Below are 20,323 nucleotides of genomic sequence, written 5' to 3'. Positions count from 1 at the left end.
TATGTGACGAGCTGGGACTCAGACTCATCTCACTGTAAACTGTGTCACAGCAGTGGCTATGACAAAATGCCATCACTGTAATGGCTTGTGAATGAGAAGGAAAAATGGTGGCTCACCAGCATCACTGCTTGTATGCAAGGAAGTCACTATAAAGTCTTCATTTAACATGGTGGTTATTTAAATATGGGAATCCATCAAACTGCGATATAAGCAATTCTACTACCAACAACGCTCTGAAAAAGAGAACTGGGGATTTAAGGAAGCTAAAAGAAAGACTGGGGTTGATAGAAACAGAGGAGCACGGTGTGAAATGTAACAGCAAACCTGACGACATTCAAATAATTAAGACCAACACAGACAGATACTTTTGCTAATCACACTAGGAAATGCTCCGAATTGCCCGAGCCAGCTTTTGGACAGTAGCATTTGTAAAATCATGCAAATGAACACACAAAGTTATGTTGAATTTTACTTTATGACTGTTGGATCCAAATAATAGGTGTTGGAAAATGTAAAACTAAATTTTAGAGAACCCCAATCACTTTTTGGAGTCTGCAGGACAATGACGGCTGGAGCAGCTATTAGTTGGACTGGTGAGTTAGCTGCCGAGTGCATCCTAACTACTCAATGATACTTTAAAGCTGATGCTAAGACTCCTTTCGAAGAGGTGTGAAGTCTATGGTAATAAATAGAAGCTTCTCGGTGTAATGGGCTCAACACTGTCAGAGCCAGTTTCACACATTAAAAAGTGTTTAAGCTGAAATCTTATTAGTTACATATAAAAATAGTTGCAATGAGCATGAAATTTACAAATGAAGCCAAAACTATGAGAAGGTGTCAACACATGAGTGTGGATGTTACACTAATGCACGGCTTCTGCTCAACTTCCTGTTCTGTGATTTAACTTGTTGAGATCAACAGGTGTTTATTATTTACACTGTCAAACTCAAAATTACAAGTAATTACAAGTAACTAGTTATTTAAAACACACACACACACACACACACACACACACACACACACACACACACACACACACACACACACGATGACTGTGATTGTGTTAAAATGGCATTTCACCAACACAACATAGAACCGAGCTAGAAGGACATATGTGGAGGAGGCTCAGCATCTTTAGATCTCTCCACCTTCAGTCAGCCCTTGTTGACACAAACACATTAAGACACTGAGATCATTATAGTTAATTAAAACTAGATGTGAGGAAACAAACTAAAAAAAGGACTGTTGAAAAAATAAAATAAAACTTATACAGTTGAAAAGATTCTGTGAACTACAGTACAGTAAAATAAAAACATGAAGAAAGCCGTAGCTTTAGTATCTGTTAGAGATTGTTAAAGATTTGTATTACGATTTGTATTATAAGATAAGATAAGATAAGATAAGATAAGATAAGATAAGATAAGATAAGATAAGATAAGATAAGATAAGATAAAACTTTATTAATCCCTCGGGTAGGTTCCTCTGGGAAATTCGGTTTCCAAAAGCACAGCACCGACAGAAGTTACAGAACGTGAGCAGAATATTATATATATACACATATATAAATACAGACATATATTATTATTAAGCTTTCATTAGTGATGAGGCATTGATGCGCGTACTTATTGATACTCTGTATATCTAAAGGGCTGTGAATCAACTGCTTTCAAAAGGTTTTGTGCTTTTATTGTAAGACCTGTACTGATTTTCCTGAATGTTGCCTCTGACACGTCTAAATATGACATGTTTATACAACAATACATTTACCTGAACAAATGCATGTGCTGCTGTGTTTAATTATTGTGTTTAGTTGTTTCAGTTCTTTCTCTCACCTCCTGATTGAGCAAAATGTTTTATTACGTTTTAAAAATGCATTTCACATTTCACAATGTTTTGTGTTGTTTATGAGCCGAAGAGTCGCATGTTGTAGCTCTGTAGGGGTATACTCTTGCTGTGCAACAGTTTGCTCCACAGCAGACCAATAAAGTTGAACTTAAACGCGACACAGTTTGCCCATGTGTGCGCTTGTATGTGTGTTTCGTCTGTGTTGGTGTTGGGTGTGTATGTGTTTTGTGAGTAAGTGTTGTTTGTGCTAAGTTCAGCTAAATAAGCAAGAGACGCACAGTCACAGTCACAGCTACACATGGCAGCTTGCCTTCCAGAAGGGGTGTGTGTCCATCACACTCTCCTCTCGGGCAGCCATTGCCAAAAGACGCACAATTTCACAGTGAAACAAATAAGTCCTATTTAGTATTCCTCCCAAAGCGCAGCAGAAACTGACCATACACTGTACAGCTACCTGTCAAGTGATACAGCCTGATTTTGTCAAAATCTCTTTGCACCAATGACTCCAGCATGGAAGAACTACATTAACTGCGGTCATGGTGCTCTGTTTTGGTTTTTTCTACCAGCAGTTTTTTTCTCTTGTGCACTTGAACCCTTTTTAAATAAATATACTGAGACAGTTTTTGCTGCAAATTGTGTAATGTTCCAGCTTAACTCGAATCAAAGCCACAAATGTCAGAGACTGGTGCTGTTATTGGGAGTTCAGCTCGGTACATCAGCAGCCTTACCGTACACCACACGACGTTTGATCACAGTTTCGACAAAAGCAAGTATAGATTGTCGGGTATGCAGTAAGTAGGAGTGGGAAAATGTAGCATGGTAAAATGTTCAGATGATTAAGCACTGTAGTTAAGAATTGTTGTCTTCCCCAAAGCTCATTAGCTGAAAAGACATTGTGTCTGCATTAATTTTTAAAATGCAGAAGGTTAGGGAGTCTTCAGTAGGAAGATACAAGAAGTTGTTTTTTACAGCAACATATAATTCTCCATTTATATTTTCCATTTACCTGCTTTCACAGAGTCATTTACTTGTTTCAGCAAAACTGCCACCAGTCTGGAGTCAAGTCGATGCTTTTGTGCCTATAGTCTCTCTTTCTCCTCTCTGTCTCTGTTCTTTAAAAGTATTACTTTCAAACAGCAAACTGTATATTTGAATTTTTTAAATTCAGGCTCACAGCTTCCATTGACATCCCCAAGCACTATTAAAGATTTATATAAGCCTGTAGCCAAATCAGTGCTTTTCAAGGTAAAAGAGAAGGCTTTCTGTGACAATTAGTCCGGTTTGAAAAATTCCAAAATAACAACGTACTGTGGGATATAAAAAAGAAAATTAAGTTTTTAAAAAACCGAGTCTGAGTTCAATGTTGCTACTGTCCACAACAAGGTCGTCTTATTTTGAAGTTCTTGTTAAACCAGCAAACATGGTAGAAACTCTAACGTCATCTCCAGGGTCAAACCTGGATTCGAAGTTCAGTCAGATCTTTCTTAAAAACTGAGAAATATACATCAGATTATTGTAGTGAAAGAATTAAATTATAATTAAATTGTATTTATTTTAGTGCATTTGTTTATCCACTAAAATAAATGCAATTGAATGAACTTCAAATTGGTGTCCACAACAACTTTTATTCTTTGACAACTTTTATTTTGAAACTACTTTTCAACCAGGACTAGATGTAGACAAAAAAATCAATTAAAAAAATCACAGGAACTTCTGCTATATTTTTTCTAAAATGAATGTCACAGCTTTTACATAGATAACAATTATATTATAAGCACAGCAGCAATGAAACACACTACTAAAAGACAAAGTATAGTTGATTTTAAATTCTACAGCTTAGACTAAAAGAAGTTAAGTCTGTCAGTCAACCACAGCTCCGACAGAAGAGAACGGGGCGCCTCGTACGACTGGCAGATAAAAGATGTGCTACAGACAGACAGATACAACGTGTCTATTAAAAACATCCATCATTGCCTAAAAATCTGCTTCATGGTTCGATCTCTCATAGTTTATTCAAAGATGGATTATTACAGGCACCGAAGGTGAGCTTACATTTGACTTTTACTCTGAATAAATGTGATTAAACGATTTATATCTCTTGCTCTGACTTACTCCTTGCAGCTCCGTCACCACATTTCTTCTCTTTAATGAGAACAATGTTTTTATAATGATTTTTAAATTACACTTTGGGATAATCTGCAGAATTGTTGTCATAAATAAGCGAGATTTCAAAAATCACAAAATAGCAGGTACTGTACATTGTAGACATTTCTTTTCTAAAGTGTCCAATTTGGATTTCTTTTCTCCTTTTTTCTCTCCTAAAACTAATTGTGCCTTCATCTCCAACACAAAGCAATTAAAAGAGGAAGAGGCTGAGGTTGGGAGATAATGGAAATTTATTCCACGCAGTAAATTGAGAATTACAAGTATATGCAGTGTGCGAAAACGTGATGAAATAAAAATGGACATCTGCATTTTGGATGTGAGTGCACAATCACTTGAAGGCCTGGATCTTACGCTCTAGTGATATACTGCTACTGTCAAGCCAACCCTCTGTTTTAACCTGTTTGAACAGCAGAAGACGCAGATCCAGCTCTTCTCCGCAAAAGCACCGTGCTTTCAGTTTAGTCTTTTCAAACCAAGAAGAAAGTATGAAAAGACAAAAGGAAATGCAGCTCAAACATTACTAATCCATCAGATGCAGCATATATCCTTAAGCAACACACTCACATACTGTACAAGCACAAGTACATCTGTTTAATGTAAAGAATGCACACGCATGTACACACTTTGGGAAATACATCACTATGCAAACAAAACAAGGATGTCCAGCCATGCATGTGCATTTAAATGAAGTGGCTCTCAGGCATGCACACAAACATACAGATCGCTTAATATAAACTCTGCAACACGCACATAAACACAAGCTCGCAATAATACACAGTCGAGTACATAGACACACATCAGCTCATTTCTCTGGGAATGAAGATTGTGGAGGGTGTCACAGATGTCAGCAGTGACTGTCACGCCCCAGGGGATTCTGGGAAACGAGAGCGATAAATGAAAAAGAAAAAAAAAATCGGGGGAGTCTGACTTTTGCAGGGGAGAGGGAGATGTGAGTACAAGCCAAGGAGTAGGAGGTGGAGATGAAGGCGAGGGAGGAACAATCAATTCTCTGACATCTCTAAATGTGCACTTGATGATGCATACCTAAACAGGCCTGAAACGGTCCACAGGGAGAGTGAAAGGGAGTGAAAGAGGTGAAGGAGGAAAAGGTGGGTATAGGGAAAGTGAGAGACTAGATTAATGAAGAGAAATTGGGAAGGAAGGAGATAAAGGAAGAACTAAGTTGGAGAGATTGTTACATACGTCCATTTGAGCCTTAAATGGCACTTGGTCCTCTAAGGACTCGGATCTAAGTGAAGCGGTCAGCCTTGTAGGTTGTTCTTGGGTCTGCAGAGAATGAAGAGGGGGAGAGGAGTTGCATGCAGATGAGAGGGAGGTGAAGGAGCGGCCAGAGATTGGCCGTGGGACTCGCAAGTGCTCTCACCCTAACCACAGTCCATTTACCGCAAACCCTCAAAAAGCTTTTGGTTACTCTGAATAAAGACTGAGATAAGAAACCTTGCATAAGCCTATTTTCCCTCACGATTATCTTCAGGGCATTTTCTACACTTTAGAAAGAGAAAGGCAATGTAATGATAATAAGTCACCTGAGTTAATTAGAAACATGCATGCAAAATCTGGCCGACTTAGGAAGAATTAATGTGCAATAGTCTTTTTTCTTTTTTTTTTTGTCTGTCCCATTTGGTTCTTAAGCCGTCAAAATTGTTGTCTGAAGACCAACAAGGATACCAAATGGATTTATTTTGCCAAATGGATCATCATGGCATTGCCGCATTGGTCCATTTGATCAAACTTTGTTGTTATTATTTATTTTATTTTCAGTTGTTACAGATGGGACAGACATGACGGGGGGATAGGAAAGGGAGAAAGAAAGAGAGGAAGGAAAAGAAAAACAGAAGGGAAAAGGGACAGTGAGAAAGGGCACTTACAAAGACAAAGAGAAAGAAAAAAAACAAAAAAAAAAATCTCCTGGATCACCTGTTGAGAGAAAAAGAAGAAAAGACAAGCAAAAAAAACCAAACAAAAACAAAGCAACATACTAAACACAACACCATCACGTTAATCTAGCTGAGTGTGAACAGCAGTAAATACTAAATATTGAAAGTTGTTGTGCAGCACGCAGGACAGACAGTAGTCTTTAAAATGAGATGAGTGAACCTTTGTGTAACAAGTAAAACCTCTGTTGAGTGGATGATGGCTGTAATAATGTACTTTTATAAGTACTCAATGGAATGTGTACCTGCCCTGTGACCTTGGGGTATGAACATGAGACCTATCAGAGTGTCCAGCCAAAAGGAAATCACACCACCAGTGGTTTCCTTTGGGTTGAACATTTTTTGAGTGTCCTGATTCTTGATTGGGAAATTTGTTGGGTCATGTCTTGGACTCTGTTTTGTTCATCGGGGTCAATCATGAGCAGAGTCTACAGTGTTTAGATCAGAATCAGCATGAAAAAGACTTGGAAAACGTGACAGAGAGCATAAATTTTGGAATTTTAACAGTATTTTTAAAGGTTTTACAGTTTTTTCTTGCCCATAAAAACCTCCCTCATGGTCATTCACAACACACCAATGTAATTCAGTTATAGATTTTTGTGATTTTGAACATTACTTTTTCCAATCAAAGCTCAGAGGCAGATTTCTTTCATTTACTAGTGCAGCATTTTTTTTACCACGTAGAAAAACGTAATGTGGAAATTGCTCTTCTTTGTCTTATATTAAGATAACTCATTAAATGCACAGTGCAACTTTTTACACTGATAGAAATTAAAGTTTCACTGCTCCGACCCGCTTAATGCCATAACATAAAGTGGGCTGTGTGTTGCCTGTGATATAAAATGAGTTCGGCATCCCTGGTGTAGGTGATACATGCAACAAGCAGAACATTGTGCTGTTAAAAGATAACCAATGTTTTTCTCCTCATGTGGTTTATTAGTAAAACTGTACTTGTTGCTAAGCTGTTTAGGGCAGGACTGCACTATAATACGCTCGACTCATAATTCTGTGTATTTTAAGAATACACAAAATCAGAAAGAAACCAGGGTGGAAAAGACTCACGCTAGAATATGTGGAATGACCTGAAAATGACACTGGTGGGGCCATGTTTAAAAACCTTAAGGAGCTAAGAAAGAAAATGTCTTTCCTGCTTCAGAAAATGTGGACTGAGAAAACAGAAAGCTTTCAAAGCTTCCTTTTGTTTGTCCTTTCTATTGTTATTGTACAGTCAACTAGAGGCCACACCGACTTTCATACCAGCAGTAAATGCCTAACCAAGATCTATGAGATCATCAGCCTGTTTGAGGTTTATGATGGTCTCATTGACAAATAGGAGTGATAGGACATGGTCTGGATAAAGTAAAGGGTGTGTGCTGCACATATAGTTGATAGTACCTTTTTTCTTTTACAAACATGGTGAATAGCAGCATTATATTTCCATCAAAGCACCACTGATGATGTTCAAATGCCAGCAATAATCCTGCATTAGGAGGTAAAAAAGAAAAACTGGATGTGGACATCTAAAACAAAAGCCTGAACAACTTTTGAATCTGGATGAGATGATGGTGTCTTTGCTCTCTTTGCTGTCCAGATGCCTCCACAGGAATGCAAGATAAGAAGGAGGGTGTGAGCCAAGGCTTTGTTCGGGAAAAATCCAAATAATCGAGCTCTGGCAGCATAGGGAAGGAAGATGGAGCTTGAAAGGGAGCTTGGCCTTGCTGGTCGACACTGTGAGCCACTGCAGAGTCACAAAACTTTAAGTTTAGTCTCTGAGACATGCACTTTTTTGTCAATACAGTTTTATATGTTGTTCTTATGTCTGACTTGTAACATTTCTTTGATACTTCCTACATGGTAGAAGCTTTAATTAGAGAATGTGAAGCTTATTACTGTTGCGTCGTGCTACTGTCAGCGCTGCATTTTTTATATGGTAGGCACATCGTGTGTCAGGGTTAATTATCCTTGAAGCTTTTCAAATTGGATGAGACTTGTCCTTTGATCCTTTTAGGGTCAGGTGTCCTGTCACTGAGAATTATATTGTGAATATTAAGTCAGGAGAGGTTTTCGTTCATCTTTAGCGAAAGTAAGTACACCCCTTCAAACCTCTAACATTAGAATCAAGGGTCAGATTAGATGACAGTGATTAGAAACTCCTTAGAGAGTGACTTAATCCTGCTGAAAGAAAGGATTTGGTGTTCTCTTTGCCATCAAAGTTTGTAGCGTCACCACACCGAGACTTAGAGAACTCTAAAGGCTTTCAAAAGAAAAGATTGTAGATGACTTTGAGTCTGGCAGGGGATGTAAGAAATCAAATAATTTGATGCAATTCATTCTCTAGATAAAATAATCCCACTGGTAGGCAGTGAACATGTTGAATGTTCCAAATAAAGTTGTTCGGTGAAAGTAACATTAGACACTGGTGCAGGTAAAAACATTATTCAGTTCGTCAGGAATGAAACTCAGTACTAAATGCAAAGTACGATTGAACATTATGATTTGGATTTCAATTGAAATGTTGCATTTGGATTTCAAATGGAGAGTGCATGCAAAAAAACAAGCCTCAAATATTTTTCACCTGAAGAAATTTCAGAGTATTCCAAAATTTCAGCTGCTGTCAGAGACTGCTAAGCAAAGATGCAAGATGTGTAAAGGAGGTTATTTTTACTGATGACAGTATTAGCTTTAGGAGAAATGGGTGCACTTACATTTTCCACAGTTGAATATTGTATCAGTTGATATTTTTGTTGACTAAATGTTTTAAAAGAACAAAGTTTCCTTGAACATCAAGCACACCCTGTCTGTATCTGTAGGCGCCTTTTCAAAGAGGATTAAATATTTGCTTCTCCTAATCAAGGCAGAGCTGCTGGTTGATCCTACAGGGATGAAAACCTGGATGGGGCAACAGAACGAGAGAATCTCAGTCAAACTTAATACTGTTCTTTTTTTTCTTTAAATAAACTTATTGCTTTTTATTTACCATATTTCACATGGACTTTTCTGTCTTCTTACCCCATGTTGTCCTGCTTCCTCAGACTTAGCATGGGTTTTAACTTTTTAATGTTTTACAGTGAAAAAAGAAAGTATGATGAAGGACCTTAACTATTTTCCTCCGGGTGTCTGGGGTGGAAAGGGAAAGCTGTGACTCTGTCTTCTCTGCAGAAAGGCAGCGCTCCATGTCTGGGCTCCTGCCGGGGACTCTGAAATATTCATGGTATAAATATTGCAAGGCTATACGCCTAATAAAAGCACTGGTCTTTATTAACGAGGTGACTGAGGGATCCATTGATCAAGCTTTCTGTTTTATGTCATGAAGACTTTCTCCTCTGCCACTTCTTTCTTTGTCTCCCATCGCCTCACTCTGTACTGCTCTTTCTCCATCTTACATTGACTCCTTCTCTTATACACATACTTAGCGGCTCTCAGGCAAGCTTTCAGTCTCAGGACACAGCATACTCGCTGCTTTGCAAGTCACATGTTTATTACCAGATGACACTTTATCTTTGTCTCTCTCTCTCGCCATCATTTCATGTTTCTATCACTACTCTGGCAGTGAGAGCAGCGCTAGTCTGGGTTTTAATGGCAGCCCAATTAGTCAGCCTGTCTGAAAGAGAGCTGGCACTTTTTGATTTAGCTAAATGGTCGACACGCCGGCCTAAATGAGAAGCCCTTAACATCAGAGTTCAGTGACAGAGAGCGAGACACATTGGATGATGATAAGTTTGCTGCTCAGGTTGTCTGTAACCTCATTTCATTGCTGTAACGGTGACTTGCAAGTAAGTTGAACTATGAACTTTTACTTTGTGAATGTGACAAGCAAGACGTGTCCTACAAACTGTGGTACAGGACTCCGACTGTCTCTCTTTTTTTTTAGACTGAGCGCATAATTTACTTTTTGCCCTTTCGAATAGACTCAGATTTTATATAAAAATGCATGCACTTTACATTTGACTCACCTGGGTCAGATAAAGCTGAAGAGTAAAAGAACGCACTGAGTTAATTTTAACAGTTTCTATAATCACAGTTTTTAAAAAGGTCAATGTACAAATGTTATGGTAACGGGGATGGATTTATATGGCCACTTTCAACCTTAGCTCGGTCATAAACAGCTCTTTACTATGTGTTTTGCATCCGCAACACACACATAAACACACACGCGCACCCTTTGGGTCACTTTTGCTACGCGGAGAAACAGCTCACCCTGCCATTAGTGTAAAACCCACTCCACCCAAACGGCAGTCAAAAGAAATGATCAGTCACTAGCAGTGGGCTTTACAGCAAGGCACTGCATGAAAGAGAGAACAAAGGCAAAGTGAAAGTACAGATCTGCTGTCTTATCTGGAGCTGCTGAATCTCTTTTACTGCACGTTGCCATTTTTGCTTAAGCATTCCCACAATATGATATTTAAGAAAAAACATACACTTACAGGAAAGTCCCAATGAATGGTTTTAAGAGTGGTGGGAATGAACTAACTGAGACTGTTTTGATGCACTTGTACCTTACTTAAGTAGTCCATGTTTAAATACTTCTATTATACTTCCCATATTAAAACTTGACATTATTTGATGTCAAGTGCAACTTGCACACAAAAACATAAAAATACAGTGTTACTTGAATAAATCTGTAGTTTTGATTTGAATAGATTTTTAATGTATAATACTTAAGCACCTTTATATAAAAATCAGTGTTGTTGGCTGGCAAAACCTTGGCATGTAGTAGTAAAAATCTGCATCATATGAATTATCGTGTTTCACAGTACAAGGCCACATTTCACATAGAAACTCTTTAAATTTTGTTTCTGATCCCTTCCTTTGAAACTGTGAAATATGTGATTGGCCTTGACATTGTCCTGAAAAATAAACTGCCATAGGGCCACAATGCACTGAACAACACATCATTTGGTATTATTTGCTAGTGAGTAAGACACTTCAGACATTTCAGATGTTCTCTAGGAAAAAAATAATAGAAAACTGCTTTCAAACCCTATTGTCTCATATTTGACACATTTTGAAAGGATATGAAAAAAAGCAGTAAATGCACATAAAATGCACGGAACACTCTTAATTTTCTGCAAGCTAAGTGTGGTGAATAGTAACGAAAATAAAAGAATTATTTCTGCTAGAGCACAAAAGAGCACAATATTAGCTTTGAGGCACAGGGTGTACTTACAACATGCTGAGGATAGGAAGCTATTAATCATATCCTGTTGAGGAGCGAATTTAGACAGACCCTGATCTTATATATATTTCAATGAGAAGAGCTCATTTGGAAAATACTGAACATGATTTATTGAGATAGAAAATTCAATAGTGTTATCTGGTGATTAGCAACCCATCGTAACAGAATGGAATCCCAGCAGAGATAGCAGCTAGGACAGGACCCCCCCAGAGTCTATCCACTGGTGGTTGTGAAGCTAAAGATGTAGGCTTGAATGGGCCTGAGTGACCAGGGTAAGCTGTAGATGGGGAGGAGGCTGGCTGCATGAATGAGAGTGTAAAAGACGGAGTGACAGAGGAGCACTAAAACATAAAGTACCGAACAGAGGCTGATTAGCTCGCAGAGGGCGGGCCAGAAAATGATTGGACTAGAGTAATGATGTCATTATATTGAGTTTGACATCATGGGAACATGGAAGTAACATAAGGAATAGACTAGTAGGAAGCAGGCGGATCAGTTATTACTCATATTCCTTATTTAACTTAAGCATAAGCTTCATTTATATCATTTATCTTTATTTGATTTTAATTAATACAATTTTGTACATTAAGGGGGTTTTTTTAATCATACACTGCTCAAAACAATTGAAGGAATAGTTTTAATCAGGCTACAGCATCAAGTCAATTAAACTTGTGGGATATTGATGTGGTTAGTTAAGTAGCAGAGGGGGTTGCTAATCAGTTTCAGCTGCTTTGGTCTTAATGGAAATAACAACTTATTTTCTCTTATTTTCATAACAGTGAAAATAAGAGGGGCAACATTGAGGAATTGTTATACAGATGGAGGCCACTGACATTTTTCCCTACTCATCTTTTCTAACTGTTTTTTCACTAGTTTTGTATTTGACTAGTGTCAGTGTCACTACTGGTAGCGTGATGTCATACGTGGACCCTACAGAGGTTGCACAGGCAGTCCAGATCAATATGTGCCATTGCCAGATAGTTTGCCATGTCTAACAGCAAGCAGGAACCTGATGAGCACTAGCAGAGCTCTAAAATGACCTCCAGCAGGTGTAAATGACCAAACAATCAGAAACAGATTTCATGAGGGTGGCCTGAGGGTCCCGTGTCATCTAGTCACCAGAATTAGCAGGTCCACCACTGGTGCCCTGTGTTTTTTACAGTTGAGATGTAAGGTTCAAATGAAAGATGAAATCCTTGGACCCATTGTCAGACCCTACGGTGGTGCAGTGGGTCTGGGTTTCCTTCTGGCCTCACGTGACGAGAGTGTGCAGGCAGTTCATTGAGGATGAAGGACTTGGTACCAATGACTGGTCCTCATGCCTCCCTGAGGTAAATCCAGCAGAGCACCTCTGGGACATTATGTTTTGGTCTGTTGCACCTCAAACTGTTGAGGTGCAACAGGAACTCAGTGAACCCCCTGGTCCAGATCTAGGAGGAGATCCTACTTTTCTTCCTCTCAGCTGTTCCTAGGATTGCCCTCTTCTGGATAGAGATCTGTGATGTTATGCCTGGAATTTGATGGAGCCACTCTTCAGTTTAAGCATTAGACCACTTCAGACTTTATCTTCCACATCTGCTCCAGTTGTTTCTTCAGCCCTCGGTGATTCTCTGTTTTCTCATGTTCCTTCCTCCATGATGTTGCTGTCCACTCAGATTGCCACATCCACTGGGATTTATTCCCACCATCCTTCTCTCGGCTGCTCATAGAGATTTGGGGTGCTGGACTTCAGCTGGCGACCTCTGTGCATTGTAAGACGCTTCCATGTCTTGAAATCATCAGAACCGGAATAATAAGATGAATCATCAGATTATTATTTCAACTTGGTATTCATTGTTCTATGAAACAGTAGGTCTGAAATTTGAATCCCCGCCAGGGCATGCATCCAGTAAGGGTCTCCAGGTTAGGTCCCCCCATGCTCCTCAACCCTACCTCAGAATATGAGCAAGACATACATAACTAAATCCATACCAGCTCAGACGTCGCCAGGCTTAACATGTTCAATGTCAGGTGTTGAGGATCCAGGACCACTGGACACGGTGTACATAAACAAGACCTGATAATATATAATGCTACTATGCCAGCTGACCCAGTGAGAGGGATTATATGCAATGCATACAACAACACATATTTTTAAATTTATTCACTGTGCCTTTCATTGGCAATTGTTTTCAGATGCCAGACTCAAGAATCACACCTGTCTCCAGTAGTCTTTAAAAAACTGTTCTCCGACTCGGGCCCCTTTATAAGACTGTCATTAAAGATCTCTCTGAGTTTTGAAAATGTGAATTGCACAAAAAAAAAAAAAGACTGCATGAAGATCTTCTCTTTTGAAACAATGCATGATAAATATTTCTTTAAAAAAACTGTACATTGGCATCCAGACCTCGCCTTTTTATGCCATGGTGGTGCTATGCTATCTTTTAGAATATCACCTGCAAAAAGGTTTTCATTAATGTGCATGTTTTTCTTTTCTTCCAAAAAGTACACATGGTCAATGTGACCCTTTTATGCCAAGAAAATTATATTAATATGGCTACACAGCCCATGAGACTATTTGAGCTGTCCACATCAGTCTCAGCTGATCATAAATTTTGAAAGAAATAGTAGGCAGGTCTTTCAGTATTTATCTTCCACAAATGTTTCACATTGCAACAGTGATGCATACTAAGCAATATGCAAATGTTTTGGTCTGTCTTTTGATTCTTATGACAAAAGGGAAGATTTCAGGAATTGCCTTTGATGGGAAAATAAGTTTGTTGTTGTTGTTGTTTTTTTTTTAAAGAAATCACAAATAGAGATTTCATTGGCCAATCAATCAATCATATTTTGAAAACCAAACAACTGCCACAAGTGCAATCAGCACTGACACCGCATGTCAGCCAACATATGAAAGATGTGAATTTAAAATAAAATTGAAAAAATGTGGTCAGGCTCCAGTTTCCAATGATGAAACGAACAAAATTCACTTTTAGAATAGGAAGCATCCACGAAAACTCCAAAGACAGACAACACCATGCAAGGCTTTCATCAGCTTTGCAGAGGCAAATACAAAGAAAGAGAGAAACTGTGCAGCACATCCTCTCACCTGTGAAGCGGGGAGGAGGCCTCCTGATTGCAGTATGCATGGCTGCCTCTGGACTTGGCTCGCTGCTTTCTATGATGTTACTGATAATGGCAGCCAAATTACCTCTGAAGCACACAGAAAGATCTTGTCTGCACTGTCACGTATAATTAGGGAGTCCAGTAGGAAGAAACGATGGGAAATGTGGGCCAAGTCAATTCTGATCATTTAAACATCTAGTCGAATCCTATGTTTCTATGAGGGCTCTATTTCTGACAAATGCTCAGTTAAATTAAAAAATGTTTCACAGAGTTTCAGCTGAATTTGTTAAAAAATGAATTAAAATCTTTATTCTTATGGCAGCGGAGATGTCAACATATCAGCTAACATTTTCTGAATTACCTTGACATGTGCTTTCTTGTCCACTTGATTTAGGTCAGAACACTTGGGAAAACTTTTTCTTTTCTTCTTTTTTATTGATTTGCAAACTTTGTCTGTATTTGGAGTAAAACTAAAACATGGCAGCTTCACTTATTTTAGTGTCTGAAGAAGTGATTAACACATTAAAGGCAAAGAGATGCATTGGCAAAAGAACCAGCTGCTTAAATCAGGTGCTGCTATTTCAGAGGTTTACCCAGGGGCGGATCTAGAGAAATTTTCTTAGGGTGGCAAAGAAATCAAATGGGGTGGCAAAAGCAAAGCCTATTTTTCCCAAACACATATACAGGTGGTTACATATGGTTAAAATGATTCAAATGCAGTAAGTATACACGTTTTTTTTTTATATAAATATAGTCTATACCTTAATTATTGTCTGTAGCCCACATAATTAAACACTTTAGTTACATAAAACATGTGAGTTTTGATCTTATGTACTGTATAGCCTGTATAATAAATAAATATGTAGCCCAATAAGTATAAAATCCAGAAAGCTACATGACATGGGGTGGTTCATTTACAAACACAAGTCTAACTTAAGTTTCACACTGTTATTTGTTAGAAAACAATCACATTGTTACAGCTTAAATTACACAAAATGTCAGAAATCTGCACTGTCATGAACAAAAATTTAAACCTAATTTTTCATGATTTGTTGGATTAACCCACTGAGGTCTGAAATACAACCGGCCATTTTTGACTCCTTTTGAGTTTACGTTTGTATTTCACCCTCAAATTGTTTCATTTTATTTTTTCCCCTTGCCTTGTTTGGTGTCATTCTTTTCAGCTCAACTGAATTTAGTTGTTTTTTTCACTGACATACTGCATTAGTGTTACTGATCTGAAGTCACACAAAGAACTTAAAATCCTAGTAGTATTTTTTTACTGTAAAAAACCCACAGACATGTTGAGTAAATTTTTATAACTTGAAATGCAAATATAAATTGTACATTTTGTAAACATATACAACTATTTATTTAAAAATATTTTCATTTTGTACAACCATTTAAAAATATTACTAAAACTAAAATGAGAGAACAATCAGGTGTTGCAATAAGATGCCCCACAAATGATGTGTGCCAGTAAAAAAAAGTTTAAACCTGCAGGCCTGACAACAGGTGGTGTATCACTCCGCTGGTTTTCTACTTAGTGACAGTGTTTACACTGCAAATGTGCCTTAGTGACATTCATTAGTGCCCTCAGTGACACACAAAACAAAACGACTACACAACAGAACAACTACACAAGACAACACAACACACTAACTGCACACTCCACACTAAACGTCACAAATCCCCCACATCTAAAAACTCTCTCTCTCTCTCTGACTCGCTCGCTCTGTCTCGCTGCCGTTACCGTCACTCTCAAAACTCTCCCCTCTTCCTAAACAACCAAATCCCACGTGTTGACTTTTTTTTAATTTTAATTTTTAATTTTTTTTTTTATTATTTTATATGGTACATTTTTCCACTGATAAGAAAGAGGTGGCTTCTTTTCCTTTCTTTACTGTTTTCGCGCTGTCCTTAGAAGCGCGAAAACAGTAAATACACACACACACATGAAAAACGTGACGACAGTATTTAGAAAAAAGCATGGCTTATATATATATATCATAACTCTGGATTTACTGGCCTGTAATTAAAATTTAAAAACTTTGAAGTCCGAACTTTCAATGTGGGCTGAAATAGAGACTCAACGTGGCTGCAGCTTGTTGCTATGTCAGCTTAACATAGTCATGTGATTTGGAGGTGCAGCGTGTCCGTGGACCACAGAGGGTTAATAACACTCACCTTCCTTCCATTTCCAGAGTGTAACATCCAACCACCTATGTAAAATCCGAAATTCCCATGGTGTTGTTCAAAATGTGCGCTAGCAACAACAACAACAATCTTTATTTATAGAGCACATTTAAAAACCAGCGGTATACCAAAGTGCTTAACATAAGAGACAGAGAAGTAACACGAGTATTATAAGGCCTTAGCAAAGTATCCAATATACTCACAGGTCAATGCCACTAATACACAGGGGTAATATAAAATGCATATCAAAATAAAAACAAAATAAAAGCACAAGCCATAAAAATATGTATAAGAAAAAATAGAGTAAGTCTAAAAGTCAGGTGCGAGCATTAACAAGCAGGAAAGGCAAGATTAAACAAATAGGTTTTTAACCGTGATTTAAAAGATTGGATGGAATCAGACGCCCGGATCACAATCGGAAGGTTATTCCACAACTCTGGTGCAGCCAGGGCAAACGCCCGGTCACCTCTAGACTTCAGCCGAGATCTAGGCTGCACCAAGAGTAACTGAGTAGATGATCTTAATGCTCTGGCAGGAACATACGATTTAAGGAGTTCCTTAAGGTAGCTCGGTGCTGTGTTGTTGGTAATTTTAAACGTAAGCAGCAGTATTTTAAATTGGATACGGTATTTAAATAAGCATTGCTTGCTACTGAAAACAAGAAAAAAGCTGATCCTGCTATGGGCTGAACCATTTGTTAATGGTGGAGGGGGTAACACTACGCAATATATTCAGTTTTAGCATTTATATTCACTGTTGACTGTAACTACGCTCAAACTGTTAATGCTATCTTATTTTAATAAACAACACAGTCATATGCAAAACTGGGGTGGCACTTGGGGTGGCAAGGGATCATTTTAGGGTGGCACTTGCCACCCCATGCCACCCTTCTAGATCCGCCCCTGGGTTTACCTATAGAAGAAAACTTGTGTAGTTAGTTAAAAATCTCAGTGGAAGAACTTTAAACCTAATTGTATCTGATCTGGATGCTGTTGTGGTCAAAAAGTTTGCACACATGTACACCCATCATGGGAATGAGAGTCATGGTAATTTTGTATTTCTTTGAAATTCCAGGGTGGAATAATTATACATAATACATCTTTAACGACTTAAAAAAAAACATGGTGCACAAGGTTGAATTTATTACAGAGTGTACATACACCCGCAGGAATATCTGGTGAAAAATCCCTTAGCAAGTTGTACATCAACCAGACATCTTATGAACAATCATCTGGCATATTTCTAGCTATTGGGAGTGATATAAATTTTGCGACTCAGATTCCATCACCAATATCACTTATCGATTCAATTCTGTATTGATTCTCTTATCTTAGATTGTAGCGATAGAACAAGTGGAACTGATGAGCGAAATTGATAGGGAATCATGTCTTTGGAAAGTCCATTCCACAAGCTTAAACAATTTCATGTTTTATATGTCCATTAGTTAACCTCAGATACAAGGAAACTGGTTAGGATGGACTTGGTTAGGATCATCCCAAAGACTGGATCAAGCATGCCAACATTAAAGCCAGACCTCACCCCTATTGCAAATTTGTGCACTATGTTTAAAAGCAAGGTTCCTGCCAGGAAACCAACCAATTTCAATTAATTCTGCCAAGAGGAGCAGTCAAATATCCAACCTGAAGTATGCCAGAAGGTGCAACTTGCTAAGGGACAGTTAACCAAAATTATTGGTGGTGTAATTAAAGATGTGTGCTGTGCAATCCTTCCACCCTGGAAAAAGAACAGCTCAAAGAAGTCATTAAAAAGACCATGACCATTTCTATGATGAGTGTATGCAAACTTTTCACCTAAGCTGTATATATACATATATATAAATAAAAACCAGACAAAGAAGAGTTTAAAACACAGCTAGTTTTTTTCCTCTGTTTCCCCCAAAAGAATCAGGTTAGCTTAGTAACACATAATTGTGCTTGTTACCAATAAGTTTTTTTTTTAACTGACCTTTGAGGTTGCATTTTTCATTTCTACTTCTCTTTAAAAGTAAAAACTGACCTAGCAAGGCACATTTTACAGAGATAGCCATGAGAATGTCTGAGATGCTGACAGTGCAAATGTATCACATCACTGATCAAGCTAAGTTGACATGGTAAATGGACTGGTTATTATATAGTGCTTTTCTACTCTATCTGAGCACTCTACACAACTTGTATATTCACCCATTCACACTAGCACATCCTATCTAACATTCACATTCTGATGGATGCTTCAGAGAGCAACATGGGGTTAGGCTACGTTCACACTGCAGGTCTTAATGCTCAATTCCGCGCTCTCTAGTGTGAACGCTCAAAGCGGCCCGCATGCGCAAAAGAAGATGTCACACACAACGCGCTCTGTTTAGACCCAGACCAAACGGTTTTGTTTGACTGATGGCTCTTAATATAAAGACTTCGGACTTTACGTTTCCCAATTTCTAAGTTATTTTGTTATTTACATAATAATGTAAATAACCTAATAATGATCCGTATCGCTGTTTTAGAGAGGAGCGGTGCTTCAAAGGATAGTTGCACATTTCTGTCAGAATCTGCAGATTATACAGTACAAATAAAATGTTCACGTTGTCTTCCCAACAGTTTCACTAACATCTACACTGGATGGCCAGGAAGCGTTCGCGATGTCTTCTCTGGCGCTGATAATTGGCGTCTGTCTTGTGTCAGTGACGTAAAAGACGGATTTAATGCGACATGACCGTTCAAACAGCAGTCGCTTTCTAAAACATCGGATATGTATCGGATTCAGTACCACATACGAAAGTGACCCAGATCGGATTTGAAAATATCGGATTTGTGCCGTTCACACTGTCATACCGTGATCGGATATGGGTCGCATAGGGTCAAAAAAATCGGATTTGATGCGCTTTCGCCTGCAGTGTGAATGTAGCCTTAGTGTCTTGCCCAAGGATATCTTGGCATGCCACCAACCACCAATCTTCTGGTTAGTGGGTGCCCTGCTCTACCACCTGAGCTACAAGACACCCAAAAAATCTTTTCCTTCGAGCCAGATTTGAACCGGCGACCTAAGGATTCCTCTGCAGTCCTCCGCTCTACCAACTGAGCTATCGAAGGTTACATGCTAGCAAGGTTCCTAACGTAGCATCTCCAGAGACATATTTCTCCTTTTCAATATGCTTTAAATTAACCAAACTGTTTAAACCGGGAACTACTTTTACTAGCTTGCAGCACAGGTGAATAATAGCTAGTTCATCAGTTAAACCAGTTTCCCATCAGTAGTCAATACAGCTCTAAGCTTCTAGCCTCTCCTCTTAGTGTGCTGCTATATGATAAACTGATCCTGTCTTCATGTCAGAGATATTATAAGTAACTGATAAAGTTACTGTTGTTGGGCCACATTTTGAAATGCGCAGTACTCTCTTTGTAAACTTCGATGAAAGAACTGCTGATATGATCCTCCAGGTAAGGAATTAACCTACTACTGGAAAAACTTGTTAGTCTGATTTGTTCCAGACTCTTTCTTTATCACAGTAAATTTCAAACTGCATATTTCAAACTGCAATAGATGTGAAGTTGTAGAGCAGGATTAATGAGAGAAAACTCAAAATATGCATGAAAGGTATTTGGTCATTTTGGATTCAGTTCAAGCGACACAACTGATAAAATAACTATCAAATAACAGCTTTGACATGGAGGAAAAAATGTAAAAAAGTATGTTTTGTGTTTGCAAATAAACCTGAATTTTAATAAAAGGAAAACAGAATATCCACCAGCTCAGGACTTCTGAACCTGAGGACGCTGCAGTGCAACAAATAATTCATCAGTAAAACTGTGACTGTCACCTTTATCAGATGTAGAAAAGTGGACTGTTTTTTACTGTTAGGTCATGATCCATCCTGTGTCTGTTT

General features: G+C 38.4%; 1 non-coding gene across 1 annotated transcript; it reads right to left on the bottom strand.

The window, feature by feature from the left end:
• Positions 1-19,452: 19,452 nt before the first annotated feature.
• Positions 19,453-19,529, bottom strand: trnac-gca (transfer RNA cysteine (anticodon GCA)). The gene has a single exon. It is a non-coding gene; the product is annotated as a tRNA-Cys (tRNA).
• Positions 19,530-20,323: the final 794 nt, after the last annotated feature.

Source organism: Oreochromis niloticus, linkage group LG12, assembly GCF_001858045.2.
Source record: "Oreochromis niloticus isolate F11D_XX linkage group LG12, O_niloticus_UMD_NMBU, whole genome shotgun sequence".
Classification (NCBI taxonomy): domain Eukaryota; kingdom Metazoa; phylum Chordata; class Actinopteri; order Cichliformes; family Cichlidae; genus Oreochromis; species Oreochromis niloticus.
The sequence above is the reverse complement of the archived record's forward strand: the minus strand, read 5'-3'. Positions and strand labels throughout refer to the sequence as shown.